Source organism: Crocuta crocuta, unplaced genomic scaffold, assembly GCF_008692635.1.
Source record: "Crocuta crocuta isolate KB4526 unplaced genomic scaffold, BGI_CrCroc_1.0 scaffold119, whole genome shotgun sequence".
Lineage (NCBI taxonomy): Eukaryota > Metazoa > Chordata > Mammalia > Carnivora > Hyaenidae > Crocuta > Crocuta crocuta.
Genome location: NW_027551562.1, coordinates 1,609,992 through 1,636,079, shown reverse-complemented (window position 1 = coordinate 1,636,079; position 26,088 = coordinate 1,609,992). Strand labels below are relative to the sequence as shown.

Sequence of the window (26,088 nt, the reverse complement as noted above, 5' to 3'; positions counted from 1 at the left end):
GCTTACATTAGGGTTCTTCCTTGATGGTGTACATTATATGCATTTTGGCAAATTTATAATGCCATGTTTCCATCGTCATAGTGTAACAGCATATTTTCCTTGCTCTAACAATCCTCTGTGCTGTAACTATTCATTCCTCCTTCACCAATCCCTGGTGACTGCTGATCTTTCTACTCTGTGTCCTACAGTTGGAATCATATAGTATGTAGGCTTTTCAGATTGGCTTCTTTCCTTACATAGTAATGTGCACTTAAGGTTCCTCCATGTGTTTTTATCACCTGAAAGCTCATTTCTTTCTAGCAGTGAATAATAGTCCATTGTCTAGATGTATCAAAGATTATTTATTTATTCACTTATCAAAGAATATTTTGGTTGATTCCAAGCTTTGGCAATTATGAATAAAACTGCTATAAATATCCTGTACATATGTTTGTGTGGACATCATTTTTCAAAATATTTAGGCAGACACCAAAATGTGTTATTATTTGATGACAGGATAAGAGTATGTTTGTTTGTTTGTTTTTAAGAAATTGGCTTCTGATCTATTTGTCCATTCTTTCACCAATACCACACTCTCTTGGTAACCATACATTTATAGTAACTCTGAAATTTAGGTAGCATTAGTCTTCCAACTTTGTTTTTCTTCAATATTGTATTGGTCATTCTAGATTTCTGCCCCTCCATATAAACTTTAGAATCATTTGTCTATATCCAAAAAATAACTTGCTGGGACTTTGATTGGGATTGCACAGATCAAATTGGGAAGAACTGACATCTTGACAATAGTGAGTCTCCTTATCCACGTCTGGTATATGTCTCCATAAGTTTAGTGTTTTTATTTTTTTCCTCACAGTATTATAGTCTTCCTCCTATAGATACTGTACATATTTTGTTAGATATATACCTAAGTATTTCATTTTTGAGGATGTTAACATAAATCATATCGTGTTTTTAATTTCAAATTCCACTCATTCATCACTAGTATGCAGGAAAGCAATTGACTTTTGTTTATTAACCTTGTATACTGCTACCTTGTCATCATTGTTTATTAGTTCCAAGAGATTTTTTTGGTCAAACTTTTTGGATTGTCTACGTAGATGATCATGTTATCTGTGAACAGTAACAGCTTTGTATCTTCACAACTATATACTATGTATGTATGTATGTATTTGCCTTCTCGTATTAGCAAAGAATTCCAGTATGATGTTGGAAAGGAGTGGTGAGTTGGATAACCTTGCCTTGAAACAGATCCCAGTGGGAGAGATTTGAGTGCCTCACCATTAATTATGACATCAGCTGTAGGTTTTGTGTCGATTCAGTTTCTGCCTGTGAGTCTGTGCTCTGCTAAGCTGTTAATCTCTCTGCTCACCTGTGGGCTCTCTAATCTCGGGAGCAGTAGAGTTCACCCCACATCCTCTACAGACAGATATGCTTCTCCCACAGATCCCACAAGAGCAGTTTGTTTTCAGTTTGTTTAGCTCTTTATTTGTTAGGACAGAGTAATGACCTCCAAGATTCTTACGTGTGGAACTGAAAGTGAAATCCTTCTACACTTAGGTATGTTCATATTTTTCTATTTTCCTTTTAATGACACTGTATGTTCATTTCCCCAAAGTTCAGACACACATGCCTCATAATAAGTTATAAGATGTTGGTCATTACTTATAACCTCCTGTTATTCTGTATTTTATTGATATTCCAAACTAAAATTTTGATAAAATACATCATTCTGTGGGATTTCCAAGCATTGGGACTATGTGAAATGTTATTTTTATTTTCTAATAATATATTATGTTTAAAGCAACAGATCATTATCAGTGGATTTATTAGCAAGTGTTTGATAAACAAAATCTGCTCATACTTATTTCATAGTAGAAACTGGTTTGTTAAAACTCACAACTGAGTTCCTTCAGAAAAAAACTTGATAAAAAGCTCTAGGGTTATATAAAAATCATAGCTAAACTTTAAATTTTATTTTTATGGCAGTTGACATTTTTCTTTAAAAATGCCATTTTGCATGATTCTGCATTTCAGAGCTTTAGAGAATACCAGTATCCAAAGCAATGCTTGATGATTAATATTTCTTCTTGAAAATCTGTCCCGTTTCCATTATTCCACAGTGTCTCATTATACCAGTTAGCTTTTCTGAGCTTTAGTTTCTTTATTTGTCAAATGAGGATAATAGCACCCTCCTAATTGTGAAAATCATGTAGGATAATGAAAATAAAGGCATTTTACAGAGAAATGATCCTCCACCCAAGGGATGACATTATGGAAATAATCACCCAATTTGTTTATTTTTAATCCTTCTCCTAATGTAGATGAACTGTGGAAATTACTATAATCGTACTTTAATTTATACTTCAAATCACAATGACATAAATTATGTACCTATCTCCTGTGTCTTCCCCATTAGGATAAATATTGTGGGAAATTTTTAAAACAGTAGTTGTATCTCAAATGTTTATAGTCTAGTTGTAGAGACAAAGCATAGTAAAATAAAATGACAAAAACACATTGTTGAAGAAGGGCAGTACTGGAAAGGTATTTGAATTTGGAGTCAAGACATTCCATAGTTTGAATCCCAGTCCAGCCACTATGACCTGTGTTAACGTTGGTGACTGAATCCCTGAAATTAGAATTAGAAAATTATTCTACAAAGTTTCTGTGAAAAGAAATGAGATAAAATAACATCCTGGAGTGAAACCAGTGGAAAAAGCTGCTTTCTTCTTCATCTTCTACCCCTCCTCACCCCCAGTCCTTAATTGGATAATGCTATGTGGAAATATCCCACTGAGAAAGATTGTTTAGGGAAACTCTTATTTGGGGGTCAAATGTCATATTTGAATACCCAAAATTATGAAGTGAGAAATCAATACCTAGTGAGGAAAAAAAAGAAACATGGTCCAAGAAAAGGTACCAAAGGGAACTGGATATGATGTTTGTGTAGCTCACTGAAGAAATTGTTCCAATTGGAGCAAATAAACAGCATATATATGTTCTGTTTTCCTTCGATGATTTCTATTTTTTACTGATTGTCCCAACAATAAGTACATTTCAACAGCTTTAATAGCTCCCATCCTTGCTTTTTAATTTTTAATAGCTCCTCAGTTTTAATGACTCCCCATTTCACTCTTGAATATAGCCAGGTGTGGGAGTTAAATTACCTTAGAGAAGACATATAGTCAAGAAAGTTTAGGGACAGGGTTGGATAGATTGAGAGAGGTCAGTCATGGAATCTTTTTTAAAAAGATAGTCAGTCCATGCTGCAGGGAGTCATGGTCTACTCTTGAGTCAAGTGTCCAGACTAGAGACAAACCATGATTTACTTTATATTTGAGCTTGTATTCACTTAACTTGATTTCTCATTCAAAAACACATATTTGTTATTAGTTTCAAAGTCCATCTCTCCCACAACTCTGAGCTGAAGGATCCTGGAATTACACAGAGATAAGTGTATTATGTGGGAGTAATCTTTGGAGATCTGACTGATCACTTACATCCATCATATCATAGGAGTCAAGCTTTCTGAAAGATAAATTGTCTCTAAATATTTTCAGTATAACATTGTAATATATTCTCCAATGAACTCCATACATCTTTTTATGACCATCTATGCAATGAAGTCTAAAGAATCTAAAAATACAATCGATTGTAAGTCAAAACATTAATTATAAATGTCCAACAAAGAAAAAGCCACGAATTAAATGATACTACAATGTTTTCTTACCATTTGAAATTTTATTTTGTTTTTATTGGAAGATTGTTTTCTACTTACAAGATATAGATTTTTCTATTTTCTATTTTCTACAATATCATGTATGTGCATACATAAAAAGAAAGTGAAATACATTGATTAAATTTCTTCTAAAATTTCTTCACATTATCTGATTTTTCTAAATCACATTTGGACCTTATAAGATATTGAAATCATCTCCCTCCCCCTGCTTTGGCACAATATCATCATCAGAGGATGATACTATGGCATTGGAATTATAGCATTTCTCTGAAGATATTTAATTGTCGCTTCTAGAATTTGCTTCCAAGCTGTTGATGTCCCTTCTGAAAGTTTTGATGCACATTCAGAGGCTGTAAAATCTAAGGCATGACTGTTGCCTGGCTGTTAGTAATTATGAAATCCACTATAATATGAAAGAGATGTTAGGGTGTGTGGGTGGGTCAATCGATTGAGCATCCCTCTCTTGATTTCAGCCCAGGTCATGATCTCATGGATCATGGAATCGAGTCCTGCATCAGGATCTGCACTGACAACATCGAACCTGTTTGGGATTCTTTCTCTGTTCCTCTTCTACTCAAACTCACTCTCTTACTTTCTCTTTCTCTCTTTCAAAATAAATAGGTAAATTTAAAAAAGGAGATGTGTATCTTATAGTTGAATGGCAGGAGGAGAAGTCCACATGGCTCTCTGGTGAGAAGACTTGGCTTACTGTGACCTTCCATGGTTACACCATGACCAAGGCATATGATTTGATGCTTTGGAGACAATATTAATATCAACTAAGATTTACTGAGTTCTGACCATCTGCCAGACATTGAACCAAATGCTTTCATACGTCATCTCCTTATCTTTACAAAAACCCCTATGGAATAAATATTGATTTGCATTATTTTTTTCAGATGAGAACACCAGAATCAAGGTCCCCAAACTGGTAAATTGTTAAAGTAGATTTAAAAGATGCTAATCTGGTGTTGGCACCTGAGCACTTAATTGAGAAGGTCTTCTGCCTACTGAGCTTACTTAAATAGTGCCTATCTGTGAAGATTGTTCTTGTCTCTGACAAATGGGAAATAACTGATGCTTTTTAACAATAAGATAGATCCCCCAAAGCTATTCAAAATATCAGATATTGAATGTCGGCAGGGAAAAAACAGAGTTCTTTACACCCCTTCCGCACGTTGCTTCCAATTTCACTTTACTATTAAACATCCTTATGATCAGTAGTCTTCACACTTTGTGTCTCTTCCTGATGTGCTGATTATTCTTGCATTCATTCACCAAATAGTCTTTAAGTGCTCACTGTGAGTCAGGCCCTTGGGATTGGAGCAGTGATCAAAACAAAATCCTGCCCTCATGAAAGTTACAATTTCATGGATGGGTGAGAAAATGGGGTACAATTCAAAACTAATACATAGTGTGACCAGCAGTGATAGACATTATGAAGAAAAACCAATTAAGGCACAGGGCAAAGAGTGGCCATGGGAGGTGAAGGGTGCTGTTAGGTTAGACAGTCTAGAAGGAGTTTTCTGATATAGGACATATCACCAGACACCTAAGGAACAAAGGCTTGAATCCTGCATTATTTGGTCTAGGAGCTGGTCACTGCCCACTCCCTCAAGAAGGTCTCAAGCAGAGGGTACAGCCCAACATGACTGCAGAGCAGGTGACAATGATGGAGGCAAACACATAAGGAGTGCTCACCCCCAGACAAGCCACTCTGTTAAGTACTTTATGTCTTTATATACATCTCCTCCTTTAAAAGCCAGAAGTCCTGTATAGTCTTCTTCCCACTTAAAAAGGAGATAATGAGGGCACCTGGGTGGCTCAGTTGGTTAAGTGTCTGACTTTGGCTCAGGTCATGATCTCATGATTCATGGGTTCAAGCCCCGCATCAGGCTCTGTGCTGACAGCTAGCTCAGAGCCTGGAGCCTGCTTCAGATTCTGTATCTCTCTCTCTCTTTGACCCTCCCCTACTCATGCTGTCTCTCTCTCTCTCACACACACACACACACACAAACAACATTTTAAAAAAAAAAAAGGAGTTATTGACATTGGCTCAGAACAGGTAGCTTGCTCAAGTTCGCCCTGGAATTGGCCCATATTCTCCCCTTGGAGTCTACTCTGTGAACCAGTATAAATCCCCCATCCCATGATACATAGATGGTGAATAATAAAAGATAAAGATGAAGCATAAAAGGCACAGTTAGTAAGTTAAAAGGTCATGATCTAGATGAGGAAACATTCTTGTTAAAGGGACTATGTTGTTTTTCTTCTAAAAAGCACCTTTCTTAAAACCTCGTCTCTCATAACACAGGTGTCTTAGCTCCCCTCTCCCTCCCCCCCTCCCCCCACCTCCCTCTCTGCTCTTCTAGAGCATTTCTTACTCTTTCTATCTTTTGTGGCACCAGCAGACATTTTCTTGTCACTTTCAAACCCATTTTCATGGCAGACTAGGCAAATGCTTTCTGCTCTGCATTATCTCCCAGATCAAACACCTTAGCCATGTACAGAGTGAAGGCAGATGTCCTGGGAGCTGGTGCGGCCGTGGGTGCCACCGCTATATTTCTGAGCCACATCAGTGCTGAGTATGGAGAACCAGCCATCATGGTGTATAGAGCACAGTGGTGAACATAGAATTTTCAAACTGTAGTGTGTAAATCATGAAAATGGGCATAGGTTTTCCTAAGATGCTCTTCCCCTAAAAATAATGCCAATGTTGAACAAGTGGGAGATTGGTACCCTGAATGCTCAATAGTGCTTGGTGGATGGAAGTCTGTAAGCAGATAACAGAACTGGCAATGAATGTGAGATCAGAATGAGGACCCTGGCCAAGGAGGTGGGACAGGATAAAAAAAAAAAGGATGAGGACTTTGTCCTGGGGCTTTGGAGTAATAGGCTGTTACTAAGGAAGAAGTTCAGACATGAAAAGGAAAGAAGGCTCTCCTAAAAGGAACAAAGAATGAAAAAGTTGGACTAAGTTTTGAGAATGTGCCACAGTCCTATATATTCATTCATTTCCACTTATTCGATTCATCACAGATTTAGGAGCACCTGCTAGAATCCAGTCATTTAGCTATGCTCTTTCATGGATATCATCTCTTTTAATAGATAAACCAATCCCGAGAAATAGGAGCTATTTTTTCTCATCTTGCAGATGTGGAGACGGAGGCAAAGAAAATCTGCACAACGTGCCCAAAGCTACACAGCTGCCGAACCAGGATTTTAACAAATAGCAAACTATGAAGAGGTGAGACTTTTAGTAAGAGGCTTGATGCCCAGTTGGGGCTGGAGCTACTTATGTCCCTGGAGCAATTTGGTACCACATGTAATCCAAGAATCATCTGTGTTAGCCGGAGACTTGTCAAGAATTCAGATCTAGGGGCCATAGTTTTTAGACAGTCTTGTGAGGCAGATGGAGACACAAGGAGGCTGAGGATCTGTGAGTTTTATAGTCTTGGCCCCTGGGGACCAAGGTGAACCTAATGTAGGATGTTGTGCAGGAAGGTGGCTAAGCCCAGGCAAAATCAGAGCCAAGAGAAGCTAAGTGATTTAAACAAGGAAGCATAGCCATACAGGTCCAGTTCTGCTCTCTGTGCACCTGACATTGAGGACAAGAGGAAAGTGATGAAGCAGACACCTCTCCAGTCACTTACTATCATGGTACCATGGATGATTTACTTTGTAGCCTTTATTATTTGAAGAACTCATCTGATTGACTGTTTACTTGTTTATATTATTTTTAACAGCTTTACTGAGGTGTAGCTGCTATACAAAAGAACTATACAAATTTAATGTACACAGTTTGATGGGCGTGAACATCTGCCTATGTCCATGAAGCCATAAGCATACCTACTACCTCCGAAAGATTCATCTTGCATAACTGAAACTTTATACCCATTGGACAAATGTCCATTTCCTCTCTTCCCAGCCCTTGGTAACGACCGATATACTCTTTGCTCCTATGATTTTTGGCTACTTTAGATACTTCATATAAGGAAGATCATGCAATATTTTTCCTGGAACTGGGTTCATCTTACTTGGCATAATGTCTTCCAGGAACATCCATGTTGTTTCACATGGGAAGGTTTCCTTCTGTCTTAAGGCCAAATAATATTCATTTGTATGGATATACAATATTTTATTTATCCATTCACTCATCAGTGGAGGTTTAGTTTCTTTCCCTATCTTGGCTATTGTGTATAATATTGCTATGATCATGGGAGTGCAGATACCTCTTCAATATACTTATTTCATTTGGTTCATATGTATACCCAGTGGTGGGGGTGCTGGGTCCTAAGGCAATTCTCTGTTTAATTTTTTTGAGGGGCCTCTAAACTGCCTTCCTTGGAGGTGGCATCTTTTTATATTCCCATCAACAATGTACAAGGGTTAGAGTTTTTTCATATTTTCACCAACCCATATTGTATTTTGTTCTTTTGATTATAGCCATCCTAACCTGGACTGAAAATTAATGTTCATGAAATCAAAGAATGTCACGGAAGTGTTCGCCTGTGTGACAGCAGTGCCTGGCACAGAGGAGGTGCTGAATAAGTATTGGATGGATGGATGGATGGATGGATGGATGGATGGGTGGATGGATGAATGGACAGAGGGAGGGATGGAGAGAGGGATGGAGGGATGGATAGAGGGAAGGAAGGATGGATGGAGGGATGGATGGATGACATACAGGCATGTCAGGCTTATTTCTTTCTTTCCAAACCTGATATTTCTTGCAAAGACATGAATATCCATTGATTTTAATGCACTCATTCTTTTAATTACTCTCCCCTGGAGAAGACAAAGAATTAGTAAATTTGGGAAACGTAACCTGACATGATCAGCTCACATGCCTCTTTCCTCTCTTTGCAAGTAAGCTGTCTGACACCACGTTCTGCTGCTCCTCCTCCTCGAAGGGCAGGCTCTCCTTAGCCTGGGACTGTCTGCCCCCATTCAGAGCCACCTGTAATCCATGGGTAATTAGCTCACTCCTAGAGTAGGAGCCTCCTAGAGTAGGCTCATTAGGCTCTCACTCCAAGCTGTCATCCAACTCTCCCCTCATAGTAGGAAGGGCACAACTTGGTGCTCTATCCACCAAGACATTTTTTCCTATCAGTTTGTCTAGAACTAGGGTTGGGAAAAGGGAGGACATTTATCCAGCATTTTCAGAAGCCCTAAACATTCTGGGACTCTGAAATAATTAAACAGAGTCCATGTCCTTTAAATAATCCAACAAGTTGGAAAGCCGACTTTCTGGAAGCAGTATGTGATAGTAGAGAGAGCCCAGGAGTCAAAGTCCTAGCCACCATTCTCAGTGTCATCATTTAACCTAATTGTGTGGCTCAAACATGACATTTGACCTCGAGGACCCTCAATTTCACTTCTGCTAAAATTGGGATGTTAATTCCTGCTGGCACTGTTGTGAGGATCAAATAAATCAAATAGACCTATATTTTGTTAACTGAACAGCAGAATATATGTTCAAGGGAATCATTATTATTATTGAAATAGAACAATGCCACAAAATTTCATAATCACTATCAGCCAAAGTGCAATGATTAAATTCTCCTTCCCTGAGCAGACACACAGAAAATATTGTGCTCATATCTCTGGTGGACCTCAAACTCCATAAACTGATTCATTATAATGAGAGCATTATTCCTGGTTTTGGATACAAAAAAAGTATTTTTTCCAGAATTGACAGAAAGACTTTTTTTCTTAACTATGGGATGAACAGTTTTTTTATCCCATAGTTATCAGTGAATGTGATTTGCCTCTTGTTACATTTCTTCAATATGTGGATTTCTTCCATAAAAAAAGCTGTTCCTTAATAACTTTGTCCACTTCTAGCTTCAGAAACCACAAAGGTGACAATGGAGTCATCATAAGAATTCAAACTCATCATTGCATTGATAAAATTTCAGATTTTAAATGAGAAAAAATTCCTATGGGGTAGGTATTTTATTACTTGGAAAAAAACCAAACACATGGGTTTTGAGGTCCTGATTTCAAGCAGCTATTTAATAACTTTTTAGCTGTGTTATATCAGGTAACTCACCCAACCTCTTAGAGCCTTGGTTTCCTTTCTTTAAAAGAGGGAAAGGGAATTGAATGAGATAATGTATTTTAAGCTAAGAATAAGGTGCGTGTTGGAAACTTCGTAACTATTCACTTAATCCCCTGTTCTTGGGGACTCAGTAAAAATCAACTTGTAATTATAAAATTTCTGAATTTTGCAGTTAAAGTACATAGAGTAAGAAACAGAAAAAGAAGTCTAAATCAATAAAATTCTGTTGGCAGGGCTCTGTGGGTCATTTGCCAGAGTAGACTAGAGCTGCATTAATTTGGCATTGGAAAGTTGTTTTTTTAAGTTGGTCTAACAAGTATTGAGTGATCATGAACCTTAGCAGGCTTATCATCAGTTCCAAGAAATAATCAACTGGATTCCCCTAGAAATCGCCAAGAAGTCATTTCAACCAGGTAGAAAATCATTTTAATCCTTTAAAAACAATAATGGAATAAACTGGAAGATTTTACTGTGATGTCCGCTACAATGGCCAAACTGTATTCATTGTGTAAAATTGACAAAAGCCTCTTTAGAACCCCTCTAAATAGACATTTATGATATGGTTGGCTGAGGGATTGAAAACCCCAGCCAAACAGCTCATTACACACCAGGGTCTACAAATCAGGGGTTGTATGTAGTTATGATCTCTGTCCCATCAAAGCCTGGACAAAGAAGCTCTATAGAAACGAGAAAGGAGACCTGATTCAAAGGCGGAGGCGTGGAGGCATCGAAAAGCTCCTCCTTTTACCTGAATAACAGATTGAGTCTTCAAGTAAATTAATGAGGAGAAATCTAAGTGTGGATGTAAAAGGAAAACTGAACTGACGCTTTGGTGTTTGAAGGGGCTGATGAATAACACATTTCTCTTTCTTACCCAAGATCCAGATAAAATGAGATCATGATGCAGGCATCAGGCAGAGGGAGATACAAAGTGTACCTATTTTTAATAAAACCAGAAAACTTGGTTTAGGTGTGAGGTTAAGAGGATGTCTGAATGTTTTACCTAAAAGGTAAATTTAGTCCATGAGCCAGTTCTGCAGGGAAAGAAGCCCCATGCCAGATTCTCTGGGGGGCGGTGGGAGGGGGGAGGGGGAAGAAGCCGATAAAAGCACGCTCAAGAAAAGCAGGTGCCTGTGTGAGTGTGCAAGGGCACTCAGGTACCAAAGTCAGACCAGGAGGCCTTCTTGACCCCACCCACTCCACCACCTCCACCCCCACTAAATAGTCACCCTGTCTTTTCTGTCCTACCTCCCAAAATAGCCCTGGGACTCCCAGTTTCCACTTCTTCCACAATTTGCCAAAGGTCAAGTGTTTATCTGGACTATCCCATCCGGGGCCTCTCCCATTGAATCTTCCAGCCTCCCTTTCTATCCAGGACCCTGTAGCCACCGTGAACCCATCCTCATCGGCAAAGGGCCAACCTGCTTTGTGCTACTGTTACTTTGCACTGCTGTTCTCTCCCTGGAGAAACATAGCCTTGCCATAGCCACTTATTCCACCTCCTTTTTCTAAATCCACCCCAGATATTATTTCCTTCCCCTCCTCCTGTTTTGCAGTCCCTCATTCCACCAGATATCTATGCAACCCGTTTGTTCCCAGAGCCATTTCATTGCACTTGCTAGTGTGTCTACTAGCCTCTCCCTGCTACCAAATCGTGCGCTTCATGAAGACATGAATCACATCTTTCTTATGTTTATATTCCCGGCATCTAACACACAGCTCAATATGCTTGAGGAATTGAATCAAATGGAACATGTTGTTTGAAAAGTATGAGGCATGACTTCATTAAGCAGGTATAAGGAGGGTTTCCATCAAGCCTGTATCATAAAGAAGAGGATTTTTTTTTTCATGCTTCCAAATGCACTAGGGCTATAACCCACTGAATTATTACTGTGCATGAAAACATAAGCGCGAGACTTTAAATTCCACTCTGCAAATGTTGCCGTATAATTCAAATGAGTCACATTTTGCACCATCTGTTAATAAACTTTCTGTGTTCTTATGGCTGCAAACAAAAGGAAAAAGACAGGTAATGCTCTGCGGAATGTCACAAAGAAGCAAATGCATGTCCTACCTCCTGTCTTGGCAAGATTGAGTATTCAGATGCATGCTTCTGTGCAGATTAAATTCACTGTCTTTTCAGTGGGACTTATGAACCCTTTGGGGCAGGAGCACTGAGCACTAGAGACCCAAAGCACTAATGAATTTTTCATGGAGCAATTTTCCTTGCTGTGAAGGGAAGAGGGTGTATAGCCAACACAGAGTTCGCCTGAACTTCTACAGAAATGAGGATGATGGGGAAGCCATTTGAAAGTTTCCCTTTAGCTATGAATCTCTGTACTGGATCTCAGCTAAAATTAAGTTCTCTGCTCAAGGATAAATCAAGAAAACTGGAGCAAAGTGCAGCTGGGCGGCAAGAGACATTTTCAGCTTGTGTGGCCGCAGCAAACAGATCTGCATTAAACTCAGCGTTGCACACAGTGTTAGGGGGACGCCATAAAAGTTATTGAACCAAATCCATTTTACGGATAAGGAAACTGAGACCTGAGAGAAGTGATATGACAAGATACTGTCCAAATTAAAATCTCATGATTCCTTCTTGCCTAGAGTACTATACATGCCTTCTGTAGATATGAATATTTTTCTTGTATTTTTTCTTTTTGCCAAATGGCAGAAACTCCAACTTCAACTTGAGCTTAATCAAGATGTGAAATGTATTAGCTGATTAAATGTCCTGAAGAGTTATCAGGTATGACTTGATCCAGGCACCGAACCTTGGCACCTATCCCTCATAGACCTGCTCTCTTCTGCGTTACCCTTGTTTTTGGACTCCACATGGTGACATAAAAGCTGCCTGCAACACAAGTTCTATATCCACCCAGAGTCAAGTCCAATATAAAATGGACTCGCCTTGCTCTGCAGACTTGGTAGAAGTTTCATTATGCTTCATGGACTTTAAATGGCTCTAGCATCCATCCCTGAAACAATCACTCTGGTCAAGAGGGTGAAATGCTCTGACTGGCCCAGACAGAGTCACAGAGACTTGGGGATGGCCTATCCAGGTGAACAGATGCAGGAGGGAAACGGCTGTTGTCTGTCACATTGCCAGCCTGTGTCTGTTCTTGTCGCTTGTACTCCACTCACCATTTACATCCCTAAATGCCATATCCCAGATTGAGCCAGAATGATCTCTCTGGCATGAAAATATGGTTTGAAACTGTCACCAAAGGGAAACATTTCCTCTATCCTCTTATGTTTAATTTCTGGGGGCCTGCAAATTAAACTGACGAAGGACAAAGTAACAAGAGAATGACTTAATTTCATATGTGCAGGAGTTCACAGAAGAATGTGACTCAAAGTGGGGGTTAGAATTTGGGGTTTATACAGTATCTTAATAGGGGAAGGAGGTGGGAGAAGGACACTTACAGGAAACAAATGAAGTTTTGGAAAGAGAAATGGGCCCTGAGGAGAACAGACGGAAGATAGTTTTGTGAGGCTATTTAAGTGTGGTGTGCAGACTTCTCTCCGGTGCTGAGAGTCCACCTTCCCTGGTTGCCTTTTAGGAAGAAGAATTCTTTTGGGAGGCTGTTTTTAGGAGGATAAGGTATTTCAGGAACTCAAATGCGTCATGCTTAAAACAATTTTTATGCCACAGTGGCAGATTTTGGACCCCTTCAAAACCCATCAAGGGCTGTCCATTGCCAAAGATAAAGAGGAAGTTACCAAAATATTCTAGGCTCTCCATGACCTAGAACTCTCACATACTTGGCCTTAGATTTTTTTTCAAGTGTCATCGCATCTCCTGCCACCCACTTCCTGCCTCACTCACCTTCCTTTTCTCCCCAAATCTCACTGATCTTCTCAGCTCCGGGGTCATATTCTCCAGGAAATCTTTCTCAAACTGCAGCTTCAGTTCATGTTTCCAAAATACACTCCTCATTGCCCTGTATTCTGCTGACTTCTTTCCATTGAAATTCTTCTAGTGTCTGCGGCTCTATCTTACTTGCTCCTCAAGGACAGGAGTGTGCTTTGTCTACAGAGTCCCAGAAACTTACACAGTACCTGACACCTTGAGCCTGTTTAATCAATACTTGCTAAGTTGATTATATATTAAACTAGTGATAAAACCATTATGATATATGGGAGAACGCACTGAGTTTGGAAGCAGGTTTGGAAGGGATCTGGAGCCTTCATTGATTCTCTGTGCGGCATTAGGAAAGTCATTTGACCTCTTAGCCTCGGGCTTTCCTTACCTGTAAAGAAGAAACGATTAGGGGCGCCTGGGTGGCTTAGTCGGTTAAGCGTCCGACTTTCGCTTAGGTCATGATCTCGCGGTTCGTGGGTTCGAGCCCCGCGTCGGGCTCTGTGCTGACTGCCAGCTCAGAGCCTGGAGCCTGTTTCAGTCTGTGACTCCCTCTCTCTCTGACCCTCCCCTGCTCACGCGGTCTCTCTCTCTCTCCTAGAAATAAATAAAAATATTAAAAAAAAAAAAGAAGGAACGATTATTCTTCACCTTGAAGGTTTATGGTGACGTCACACAAAGCTCTCAGCATTGTTTCAGGCATACAGCAAATGCTCAAGCAATGCACACACTGCCGTGCTTAGAAATCAGACCTCCTGAGTCAATTCACTGCACCCAGCAGCCTTCCACCAACCTCGTCTCAGCATCTGCTGATTCTGGTCGTGACCCCTTTCATTCTTCTGTCTTCACTATGTGGAAATACCATTGGTCCCTTGGCGCTGAACATAAAGGCCTAAAAAAACTCCTGGCGTGGCTTCACATCTCAACCCAGCACAAGGGCTTGGTAAGTGGAAGGGTGTGTTGTTTAATTCCTGGGCATCTTCTCCTCGTCTCCAGAAGATTCCACGAGTAATGGGGGCCCAGGAAGTTACGGCGAACCACAAACGACTATCACGATGCCGTAGCGAAGGTTCCTGAAATCATATTACCTGTCTTGGCCACAAAATGCTTATTCTAATTTCTGCCTCTTTTTATTTGTTCATCACAACTGTAACTGAGCACATCTACCACATGTGGGAACAGTGTTTGAGCCACAGCAAGTTTCAGATAAATGCTAGCTATTGTAATTTGTCCTAGCGTTGTAAGAAGTATAAGCCTAGAAGTGCCTGGGTGGCTCAATCAGTTAAGTGTCCGACTTTGGCTCAGGTCATGATCTCACCGTTCATGGGTTCAACCCCCGCATTGGGCTTTGTGCTGACAGCTAGCTGATAGCCTGGGGTCTGCTTCAGATTCTGTTATCTCCCTCTCTCTCACCCTCCCCTGCTCACGCTGTCTCTCTCTCTCTCAGAAATAAATAAAAACATTAAAAAATTTTTAAAAAAAGTTTAATCCTAGATTTTGTCTCAGTACAAGAAACTTTCCCAGACACCTTAAGAAATGTGAGCTGTGGCCTCAAAAAATCACCTTTCCCAACTCTTGATGTTTTATCCCACAAAGAATACTTTTGTTTCCACCCCTGACTATCTTCCTACCCACTTTCCCTTCTCATCGCCAAAGGCCCACTTCAGGCCACCCTGATCTGCAATAACTTCTTCACTCAGTTCCTCACTTCCAAAGCTGCCTCTTACAAATCTTTCCTTGTTAGCCATCAGAGAGATGTTTTTATTTTTATTTATTTATTTTTAAAGTTTATTTATTTACTTTGAAAGAGAGAGAGAATGTGTGAGTGAAGGAGGGGCAGAGATAGAAGGAAACAGAGAGAATCCCAAGCAGGCTCCGTACCATCAGCACAGAGCCTGATGAGGGGCTCGAACCCACGAACAGTGAGGTCTTGACCTGAGCTGAAATCTAGCATCTGCTGCTTAACTGACTGAGCCACCCAGGTGCCCCAAGAGAGAGATGTTTTTAAAACACAGATGTGATCATTCAGCCTTGGGCTAGCTGAGGCCTTCACCAGCTTTCAAAGCCTATGGAACGAAGACAAACTCTTGCAAAGCACAGAATGATCTGGCTTCTTTTCATTATTCTGGCAATTTTGGAAACCTCATTTGTTACTGCCCTGACTCCTATGCTATACTTTCCTGAATGTGCCGTGTTCTTTACTGTTTTGATTCTGTTAAATGTGTCCCCCTCTGTTCAGAATGCCTTCATCCACCCTCCTTGTTGAGTCTAGCCCTCAATATCTGAGACCCTGGGAAGGGGTGAGAAGGACATGAGGCTTTTGGGGACCACTGGACTTTGCCAAGCCTAATCATTATAAAATGTCTCCGTATAGAGTTGAAGCCGTTTACAGTGCTTCTGACGCTGAACAGTAAAATAACTTGGTGGGAGAGGAAGACCCGAGATTTAGGTCTAGACTTCTGTTTCCATATCCAGTATTGGTTTTGCAATGAGTTATAAAGGAAGTAGGTGAGAGAAGGTGGGGAAGGAGAGACGCAGGGGAAGTTGGGGGAAAGAGAAGCAGGGAGGGAGAGGAAGGGAGACAGAGAGAGAGAGGTAAGCAGGGAGAGAGAGGGGGAGGCAGGGAGAGGGAATGAGGATTCTGCAACTCTGTCAGGGATCCTAGAATTACATTTGCCTTGTCTGACTGTTTCTGATAATCATTTTTTGCCCTTTCTGAAAACAGAGGATATATTCCGAGCTGAGATGTTTGGGGACGGATTCTCTGTCACTTCTCACACACACCGTGTGGGGAAATAAAGGTAAGTCTGACAAACCCACTTTTCGTTCCCCACCACCCTGTCTTTCCTCAGAGAAAAACTCAAGAGCAGAGATGCCTTCGTTAAAATGAACTCTCCATGATTTCAGGGGACCCAGATCTCTTCTACACGCTACTGTAAGCTTCTGGAGAATAGGGGATATTGATTACTCATGCTTTTTTTAAAATTTTTTAAATGTTTTTTTATTTATTTCTGAGAGAGAGAGAGAGACAGGATGGGCAGGGGAGGGTCAGAAAGAGAGGGAGACACAGGATCTGAAACAGGCTCCAGGCTCTGAGCTGTCAGCACAGAATCCCATGCAGGGCTCGAACCCACCTACTGTGAGATCATGACCTGAGCCGAAGTCGCATGCTTAACCGACTGAGCCACCCAGGCACCCCTCCTCATGCTTTTATCTTCAGAGCCTCACACATTAATTAGAGCATATTATATAAAGATTTTTTAATGAATGAATAAAAAGGAAGAGTTGTATAAGCAGCCCCGGGTTCCTGGGTTTCCCTCTTTGCCCTTCCTTCTCTCACTTCCTTGCTGCTTCTTATGCTTTGGTTTACCCCTTATGGTACACAACTGACCTCCCTTCCCTGTTTCTCCTTTGTGAAGCCAGGTAGGCCAACATTTACCAAGAGCACCTCCCTGAACAGGGGATGGAATCGTGCAGAGATGACGAACAGTCAGATTTGTAGGGTTATGGCCCAGATGCTTCCTCGACACACTCCAGCTCTGTGTGGACAGAACCGCTCTTCAACCCCTGGCCCAGCTGCTGCCTTCCCTAAAAGTCAACCTGCTTCCTCGTAAACAGTATTGCCTTGTGTCCTTTTTCCTACACCCTCCCTCCCTGATGTGACTTCAGGTAACCTGGGCTTTATCAAAGGTAAATCCCAAGAAAACAGGCTGCAACTCTCCCTCACCTCCCTCTTCTACCTCTGTGTCCTCGGGCCTGCCTCAACACTGGAATCTAATAGGAAGGAAAGTCACATCCCAGTCCATTGGTAAATGTTCCAGCGAGTAAACCATCACGGTGCGCCATCTTCTCCTGTGCGCCTGTACAAGGGAAGTCTGTGAGGCCATTGGGCAGGCCTCTCAGATCCCCCTTCAAGAGAACTAACCATGAGCAATGAACTCGGTTGACAGCATTCAGCTGTTGTGCCTTCACATCTACCACCACAGGTTTGATCTTCCAACCAAAGCCACGAGATGTGTGGGTTTCTCCCAGTTTTTAGACAATGACCCCGTGTGATGAGATGATTACAGCTGAGCCATTTCTGCCCAGCACTGTAATGGTCGGGCGTGACTTCTGTAGTCGTCAGTCTTTGCCAGAGATCTTGCCATTGGCTGGCCCCAGACTCCCAAAATCTCTTACAGTCTGAGACCACCCCTACCCAGTAATCCTCATTTCCCTGTCTCCTCTGACAGGTGCCACACTTACATCACATCCGGAAGGGTCCCCTGCCTTCCTCCTAGCTTTCTATTTTGTCCTCCACTGGCATTCCCTTCCTATACCTCCACACATCTACTTCCATTGTGCTGTATTTTTCTGAGACCTGAACCTGATGCCAAGTACGTCCTTCTAAAGTCACCATCGGTACAGCAAAGCTGAGGTAAAATATTCTTCCACTTGTTATGCATTTGGAAGGAATACTCGGTTTCGGATTCTAAGGGATTGAAAAGACCTGAGATGAAATTCCACCCGTATCCCTTATAAGCTGTGTGACTTTGAGAAATAGAATGAATCTCGGAACATCAAAGTCATTCCCAAAATGGAGATGAGAATAAAAGGGCCATCTTTGTGGTTCTAGATCAACAGCTGATCAGGAGAAAGACTAGGAAGGGCAGAAGGTTCGGGAAGTAGGGACTGTACCTAGAAGAGCAGATAACAAATCCATGTTTGTTCTCACTAAGGTTTATCACCAAGGCAGAGGATGTGCTGAATAAAACTGGTGGGAATGCAAAGTGTGTGGAAGGCAGCCCCTGAGGCGGGGCTGCCTGAGTTCAAGTCCAGTCAAGCGCTGGCTCTAGCATTTTCCAGCTGTATGGTTGTAGGCAAGTCACCGAACTTTTCTGTAGCTTCTTTTCTTATCTGTAAAAGGGGGACAATGATGGAAACTGCATCCTAGAATTGTCCCCGGGGGGGTGGGGGGAGGATCAGTGAATGTACACATGGAAACACTCAGAGCTGTGCAGTAACCAGAGAAAAAGGTGTCAGTGTTTACTGTTGTAACTTGCAGGGCTCTCCGCCCTTCCTTCCTGAAAATGCCCTTCTCATTTTACCATGCCCCACCCCATCCCCACCTAAGAAAACTGCATACCAGTAACAGTAACAGCGATCTGAGCTGCGTGCCTGAATACCAACAACTACTCCCCTCCCACCATCCGAACACCGACACACACACACACATTTTTTTAAACATCTTAGCCCTGTGGATTGTAAACGATCATTCTAATTATCAAGGCCAGGGAGAAATAAAAAGGCATGTTGGGTGCAACTGAATTAATATTGACCCAGAGTCTTTTTCTTAGACATTTTAAAAGAAATAAATGCTCCATGTCAACTCATTTTCTTGTGCTTTGCTTTTTTCTCCGCAAATTAGAAGGAAGCTATCCTGCTAATTAAGGAAACTGGTTAGTTTGGATTCAATCTATTGAAGATTTTATGAACCGCTGCTCTCACATTTGATTCCAGATAAAATAGGCTCACTTCTGAATTTCATAGATGATATTAAAATGTAAGCACTCTTTTTAACTCTCATTTAAAGTCTCATTTAAAACTCACAGTGTCCTTGGAGCGCCTGAGTGGCTAGGTCGGTTAAGCATCCGACTCTTCGTTTTGGCTCAGGTCATGACCTCACAGTTCCTGTGTTCGAGCCCCACATCAGGCTCTGCCATGACAGCTCAGAGCCTGTTTGGGATTCTCTCTCTCTCCCTTCTCTCTCTCTGTCCTTCCCCGCAACCTTCTCCCTCCCCCCTCTCAAAATAAACATTTAAGAAATAAAAATAAAAAAATAAAACTCACAACCTCCTTAAGAGGTCGGGATTTTTATTTCTATTCCAGAGGTAGTGAAACAGATGCAGTGACTGACCCCGCACAAGTAGAAGAGGCAGAGCAGGAGCAGAATCTAAGTGATCAAAGGCTTAGCCTTTTGATGTCTCCCCAGGGTTCAAATTCTCCTTTTGGTACTTCCCAGCTGCGTCACTGTGATCAACTTCCTTAACATCTCTGAACCTTTTAAATAACATCCACCCCCACGCCCACCCCAGGCAACTGTTGAAATTTCAGGGAGGCAATTCATGTTTGGGGGGAGGGGTGGCCAAATGCATAAACTAAAACTAGCACAGTCCTTCTCTATCTTTGATGTATTCACTTCCTCTAGGGGACAGTCCAGATTTCTGTGTTTTTGCTCATCAATGTCTCTAATCAGAGTCAATCAGCGGCTTCCCAGGAAGTCACTTCGTGGAAATGAGGGAGAATGATTGCATGTGTGATCAAGAATGCCTNCTTCTTGGAAGGGCCAGTCCAGGAGCATTAATGCAGGGAGGGCGTGGGTACTGGGCACAGCTGGGCTCCGACATAGAACCGTGGCATTTCCAAATGGGCAATGCTGCAGAGACAGCCAGCGGGCCTTCTCCTTAGGTGGGAAGAGACAAGGATGCAACAGGGGTCGTGATTTAGAGCCATGCATCCCTGAGCGGCAATGTGCATCTTGCTATGATGCAGAGTCTTATTCCGTAGCTCTGGGCAGGGCTTGAGAGTCTGTTGCTAACAAGCTCCCAGGGGGATGCTGATTTGGCTGGTCCTTGGACCCCACTTTTAACAGCATGGGCTAAAGCAACAGTTCAAACCCTGGCTTTTTATTCAGTGGTTTTGGGACTTTGGGTAACTCACCTGATCATCATTCCTCAGGCTTCTCAGTCATAAAATTGGATAATAGTAAGATCTACCTCAAACTATTAATAGAAGTAACAGACTTAAGATTGTGCCTGGAGCATAGTAAGGTTTCAAACGTTAGCTATAATTATTATTATTATTACTATGGTCAGAAGCACAGTCCATGTGAAATAGTATCAGAAACAAAGTGTTGGTCAATGGGGGAGATGTTAAGTAATTTGGGTTTGATCTCAACTTAAAATTAAAAAAAAATAAATGCTGGAACTTTGTGCTTAAGTTACAATATTATTTATTAGATTAACTTACTTTATTCAAAAGGAAATGGTGTTTTATTTATTTGTTTGTTTGTTTTTAGTTATCTTTGAGAGAGAGATAGACAGAGCACAAGTCAGGGAGGAGTAGAGAGAGGGGGAGACGCAGAATCCGAAGCAGGCTCCAGGCTCTGAGCTGTCAGCACAGAGCCCAATGTGAGGCTCAAATTCACGAACCCTGAGATCGTGACCTGAGCCGAAGTCGGACACCCAACCAACCAAGCCACCCAGGTGCCTCAGGAGAATGGTGTTTTAATTTGCCAGGGATGCCGTAACAAAATAGTGCAGGCTGGGTGGCTTTAATCTTTAATAACAGGAATTTATTTTCTTACAGTTCTGGAGGGTAGAAGTGCACGATCAAGGTGCTGGCAAATCCAGCTTCTGATGACAGCCCTTTTCCTGGTTTGCAGAGAGCAGCCTTCCCACTACGTGTCCTCATGGTCTTCTCTGTGTTCACCGGAGGAGAGAGCGACCCTACCCTTAGGAGCTCACTGAACCTTAATTACCTCCTTCAGGGCTCCATCTCCAAACACAGTCATTTGGGGGGATAGGGCCTCAACAAATGAAATGTAGGGTGACACAATTCAGTCTATAACAAATGGAAATGAACATTATTTTATGTTCAGTGTTTCTGCAACCAAGCGTACAATATGTATATAGGCTGACACAGTCAGGTTTTTCCCCTTCCAGTACTCACTGACAATGCATGAGTCTTAAATCCATAGTCCAGCCACGTTATACCCATTACCAGAGGTACACAGAATATACAACTCTTCCCTGAAATCCTTAACCCTCTGCATTGAAGGCAGAGGAGGGTCGAGCTTTTGAAAATGCTCATTCTAGCTCCTCTACAGTCTTTGTGGGTAAATAAGTTGATGTATTTTCTTTGGAAGGTCAGATGTTAAAGTCTATCAAGATTAGAAATATAGGATGAGCACTGGGTGTTATATGCAAAACAACTTGACAATAAACTATTAAAAAAAAAAAAAGAAATATAAGAACCAATCTGGCCAGAAATTCTACGTCCAGGAATTTACTCTACTGACAGTCTCACAAGTGCATAAAACATGAGGCTCAATGTGACTCGCTGTTGCCTTGTTTACTATTTTATTTTTTAAATTGATATACAATAAAATTGACTTTTTATTGAGTTCTGTAAGTTTTGATGTGTCTACAGAATCATGTAAGCACCATCACAGTAAGGCTACTTATACAGAAAGTAATATAAAATAAAGAATAACTGGGGCTCCTGGGTGGCTCAGTTGGTTAAGAGTCTGACTCTTGGTCTCGGCTCAGATCATGACCTCACGGGTCTGTGAGTTTGAGCCCCACATCAGGCTACTCACTGTCAATGTGGAGCCTGCTTGGGATTCTCTCTGTCCCTCCCCTGACTGTGCAATCTCCTTCTCTCTCTCTCTCAGAATAAATAAGTACATAAACTTATAAAAACCCTGAATTTTTAAAAAAGGAATGTCAACCAAAACACAATGGTTAATGTAAATAATTTGATTAACTTTCTTATAGCCTCACCTATACACATGTAAAACTGTCTGCAAATTCCTAGAAGAAACTATGGAAGCAGCCCGTGTGTCTATAGACTGATGAATGGATAAAGAAGATATGGTGTGTGTGTATATATATACATAAGTATATAATATCATGTATTATATATAATGGAATGCATTATATATAATATATAATGTGTTATATATAATTATATTATATGTTATATATTACATATAATACATTATACATTATTATATACAATGGGATGTTATAATGGTATTATATACCATTATATTATATACCGTACATTATATGTTATATATAATGGAAAGGTATATATAATGGATGAAATCATATCATTTACAACAACAGGGAGGAACTACAGAGTATGATGCTAAGTGAGATAAGCCAGGCAGAGAAAGAAAAATACTGTATCATTTCACTCATGTGTGGATTTTAAGAAACAAAACAAATGATCAACAGGGAAAAAAGAGACAGAGGCAAACCAAAAAACAAACACCTAACTACAGAGAACAGACTGATGGTTACCAGAGAGGCAGTGGGTGGGGGCATGGGTGAAATAGGTGAAAGGGATCAAAAGTATGCTTACCATGATGAGCACTGAGTCATGTATACAACTGTCAAAGTAACATGTTGTACACCTGAAACTACTATAACATTGTGTATTAACTACACTGGAATGAAAATAAAATTTGAAAACAGAATGGTTAACAAAATCATGACATAATACCAGGCAGCCATTAAAACATGAGACGCATATCGGTATGATCCCATGCACCTACATGATGTATGTGCACGTGTGCTATCACAGAACTATACACAGGAAGTGAACGGGTGGCTGCTTAAATCTGAGACTGAACATCTTTGCTTTAAATCACTTTCTTTTGCTCCATTTTATTGTTTGCATTTATTGTTAGAAAAGTTTAATTAAAGAAAAAATAAATCGATAAAAAATTTGAAGAGTATACAATGTTAGAAGCAGGTATGTGGGAGAAAGTATAATATGCTATGCAATATTTTTAAAAGAATTTTTTAATGTTTTATTTATTTCAGAGAGAGAGAGAGAGACTCAGTGTGAGCAGAGGAGGGTCAGAGAGAGAGGGGGAGAGAGAGAGAGAGAGAGAGAGAGAGAGAATCCGAAATAGGTTCCAGGCTGTGAGCCGGCTGTCAGCAGAGAGCCAGACGCGGGGCTAGAACCCACGAACCATGAGATCATGACCTGAACCGAAGTCGGACGCTTAGCCGACTGAGCCACCCAGGCGCCCCACTATGCAATATTTTAAATTAAACTTTTAATTTTGAGATCATTATAGATTCACATGCAGGTGTAGGAAGTAATACAGTTTGTGACCTTTTGGGACTTGCTTTCTCTCACTCAGAACATGCTTCTAGAATTCACCGTCATTGTTACATCCGACATCTGTTCCTTTTCTTGCGGAAGAGTATTCTAGGATATGGGGTGCCGCCATTTGTTGAACCATTCACCCACCAAAGGACATCTGGGTTGTTCCCCTATTTTTGGCTCTTAAGAATAAGTGTTTTATGAACATCCATGTTCAGGATTTTCTGTGATTATGAATGTTCATTTCTCTGGGCTAAATGCCCATGAGCTCAATTGTTGAGTTATAGCTGCATGTTTAGTTTTATAAGAAAGCGCAAACACGTGTTCTAGAGTGGCTGCACCATTTGACATACCCACAGCCATGTGCGAGGGATCCAGTTTCTCTACATCCTCACCATTATATGGTGGTGTCATTACGCCCGGTGCATCCTTTCCAGCAGTTCTGTAGTGATATCTTGGGTTTCAATTCGCACTTTTCTGATGACTAGTAATGTTGAACATCTTATCTGCCCTCCGTGTATCCTCTTCAGTGAACTATATTTTCATATCATGTGCCCGTGTTTTAATTGGGTACTTTGCTTCCCTTAATTGAAGAGTTTTGATAATTCACTGTATATTCTAGTCTCTAGTACCTTGTTGGTTGTGTGATTTGCAAATATTTTCTACCAGATTGTAGCCTGTGCATCCTTCCTCATCATGTGGGCTCTCATTGAGTAAGGCTTTTTAATTTCAATAAGGAATATTTTATCCATCCATATTTTGGTGAAAATTCTTTGTTTAGTTGTAAATACCAAAGTTCCCCCTAATGCATTTTTTCCTAAAGGTTTTATAATTTTGTGTTTTACATTTAATTCTGTGGTGCATTTTGAGTTCATTTTCCTGTAAGGTGGGAGAAGTGCAAGTCTACTCTAGGTTTTTCCTCTTCTTTTGTCCATGAATGCACAACTGCCCCAGTACCCTTTGTCAAAAAGGCTGTGTTTCCTTCATTGAATTGCTTTTGTATCTTTGTCAAAAAATCTTAGTTTATTTCTGGATCCTCTGTTCTCTTCTGTGGATCTATGTTTCTAACCCTCTGCCAAAACTGCACTGTCTTGATTACTGTAGTGATATAGTTGTCTTTGTTATTGGGTAGAGTAGTTCTTCCCACTTAATTATTTGTCAGAATTATTTAAAGCTGTTCTAAGGCTTCTGCCTTTCCACAGGATTTTTAGAGCAAGTATGTTTCTGACCACAAATACATTCAACATGTAGATAAGTTTGGGGAGAATTGATGGTTTTATTATGTATAGTTTCCCAATTCATGAGCATAGTATGTCTCCTTATGTGAGTCTTCTTTGAGTTTCATCAGCATTTTGTAATTTTCAGCATAGGGATCCTGTACATGTTTTGTTGAGTTGATACTAAGTGTTTAATTTTCTTTGGAGCACTCGTAAATGATATTGTGTTTGTAATTTCAGTTTCTATGCATTCATCGTTAGTACATAGAAATGTGATTGATTTTTGTGTATATCCAATGTTTCCAATTAAGTTAATCAATAAAATGCCTGGCCTAAAAGTATTCTTTCACTTTACAGATATAGACTTCTTTTCTCTGAAACAAGAAAACCTAAATCCTCACCACGTGGGCTTGAACTTGAGCTTCCTTCACTGATAAGGCAACTGGCCCAGGAAAAGCAGTGTGGGATGGTGAGAGGGAGTGAACTCTGGAGATCAAGGGAATGGCAGTGAACTCTAACTGGCTACCTGCAAGCCCTGGACCTGGAACACCCTCAGCTCTCCAAGACCTGTTACTATAATAATGATAAAACAACAACAGTGATAAGAGCTATATCAATGAAGGACTTAATATAAGATAGGCTGTGTGAAGAGCATTACACATGTCTCGCTAACTTCTCATATCCCCTCATGAAGTAGGAATTATAGGCCTGCAGTACATTCTCTGCAGTTCAAGTATTCTACAGGCTTGGAAAGAGAATTATTGGTATATGTGCTTGCTTCTCATTCTTTGGGCATGAACACCTGACCTGAAGTGATGTGTGACCATTTATCATTTACCTTCATTTTGCCTACTGAGAATAGTCGTATGCTTTTCCTGTGGAAATATTTATGTTTTTGGTTATAGGTGCTTTTATTATAGGCACACCAACCTACCTCTTCTGTTAAACAGGCTATTCCACATATATCATATTAGAACACCCAAAAATGTTTTGAAACCTGTACCATTTCTGGTCCGAAGATGACCAGATAAGGGATAGGTAATATAAGTATCCTTATTTTATGATTCAGGAAACCAGAACACAGAAGTGTGAAGTCCCCTGTCTGATCACACACATCTTTTCGGTGGTAAAGGAGGTAGGCTGATTGACATGTGGGCTCTAAGTCTTCATCACCTTGCTCTATGTATCCGTGGGTTACGTGAACTTCAGGAAAAGGCCTGAGAGGGAGTCCATGGGGGTGACCTTGAAGAAACATTTAACTCTACCTAGAACTCTTCAGGGTCTGCTTTTGTTGACTGAGAGGTGTAGAATGCAGGCGAAGACA

The 26,088-nt window shown here is 40.8% G+C and overlaps 1 long non-coding RNA gene across 3 annotated transcripts; it reads left to right on the top strand.

Moving 5' to 3' along the window:
* The first annotated feature begins 1,349 nt into the window (after positions 1-1,349).
* Positions 1,350-25,358, top strand: LOC144219882 (uncharacterized). Of its 3 annotated transcripts, none has more exons than XR_013331532.1 (6): positions 1,350-1,557; positions 6,894-6,986; positions 8,186-8,279; positions 14,267-14,608; positions 16,391-16,466; positions 25,122-25,358. It is a non-coding gene; the product is annotated as an uncharacterized LOC144219882 (long non-coding RNA). The 3 variants fall into 3 exon arrangements; XR_013331531.1 differs by lacking the exon at positions 25,122-25,358 and adding an exon at positions 17,089-17,280; XR_013331530.1 differs by lacking the exon at positions 25,122-25,358 and adding an exon at positions 17,085-17,280.
* Positions 25,359-26,088: the final 730 nt, after the last annotated feature.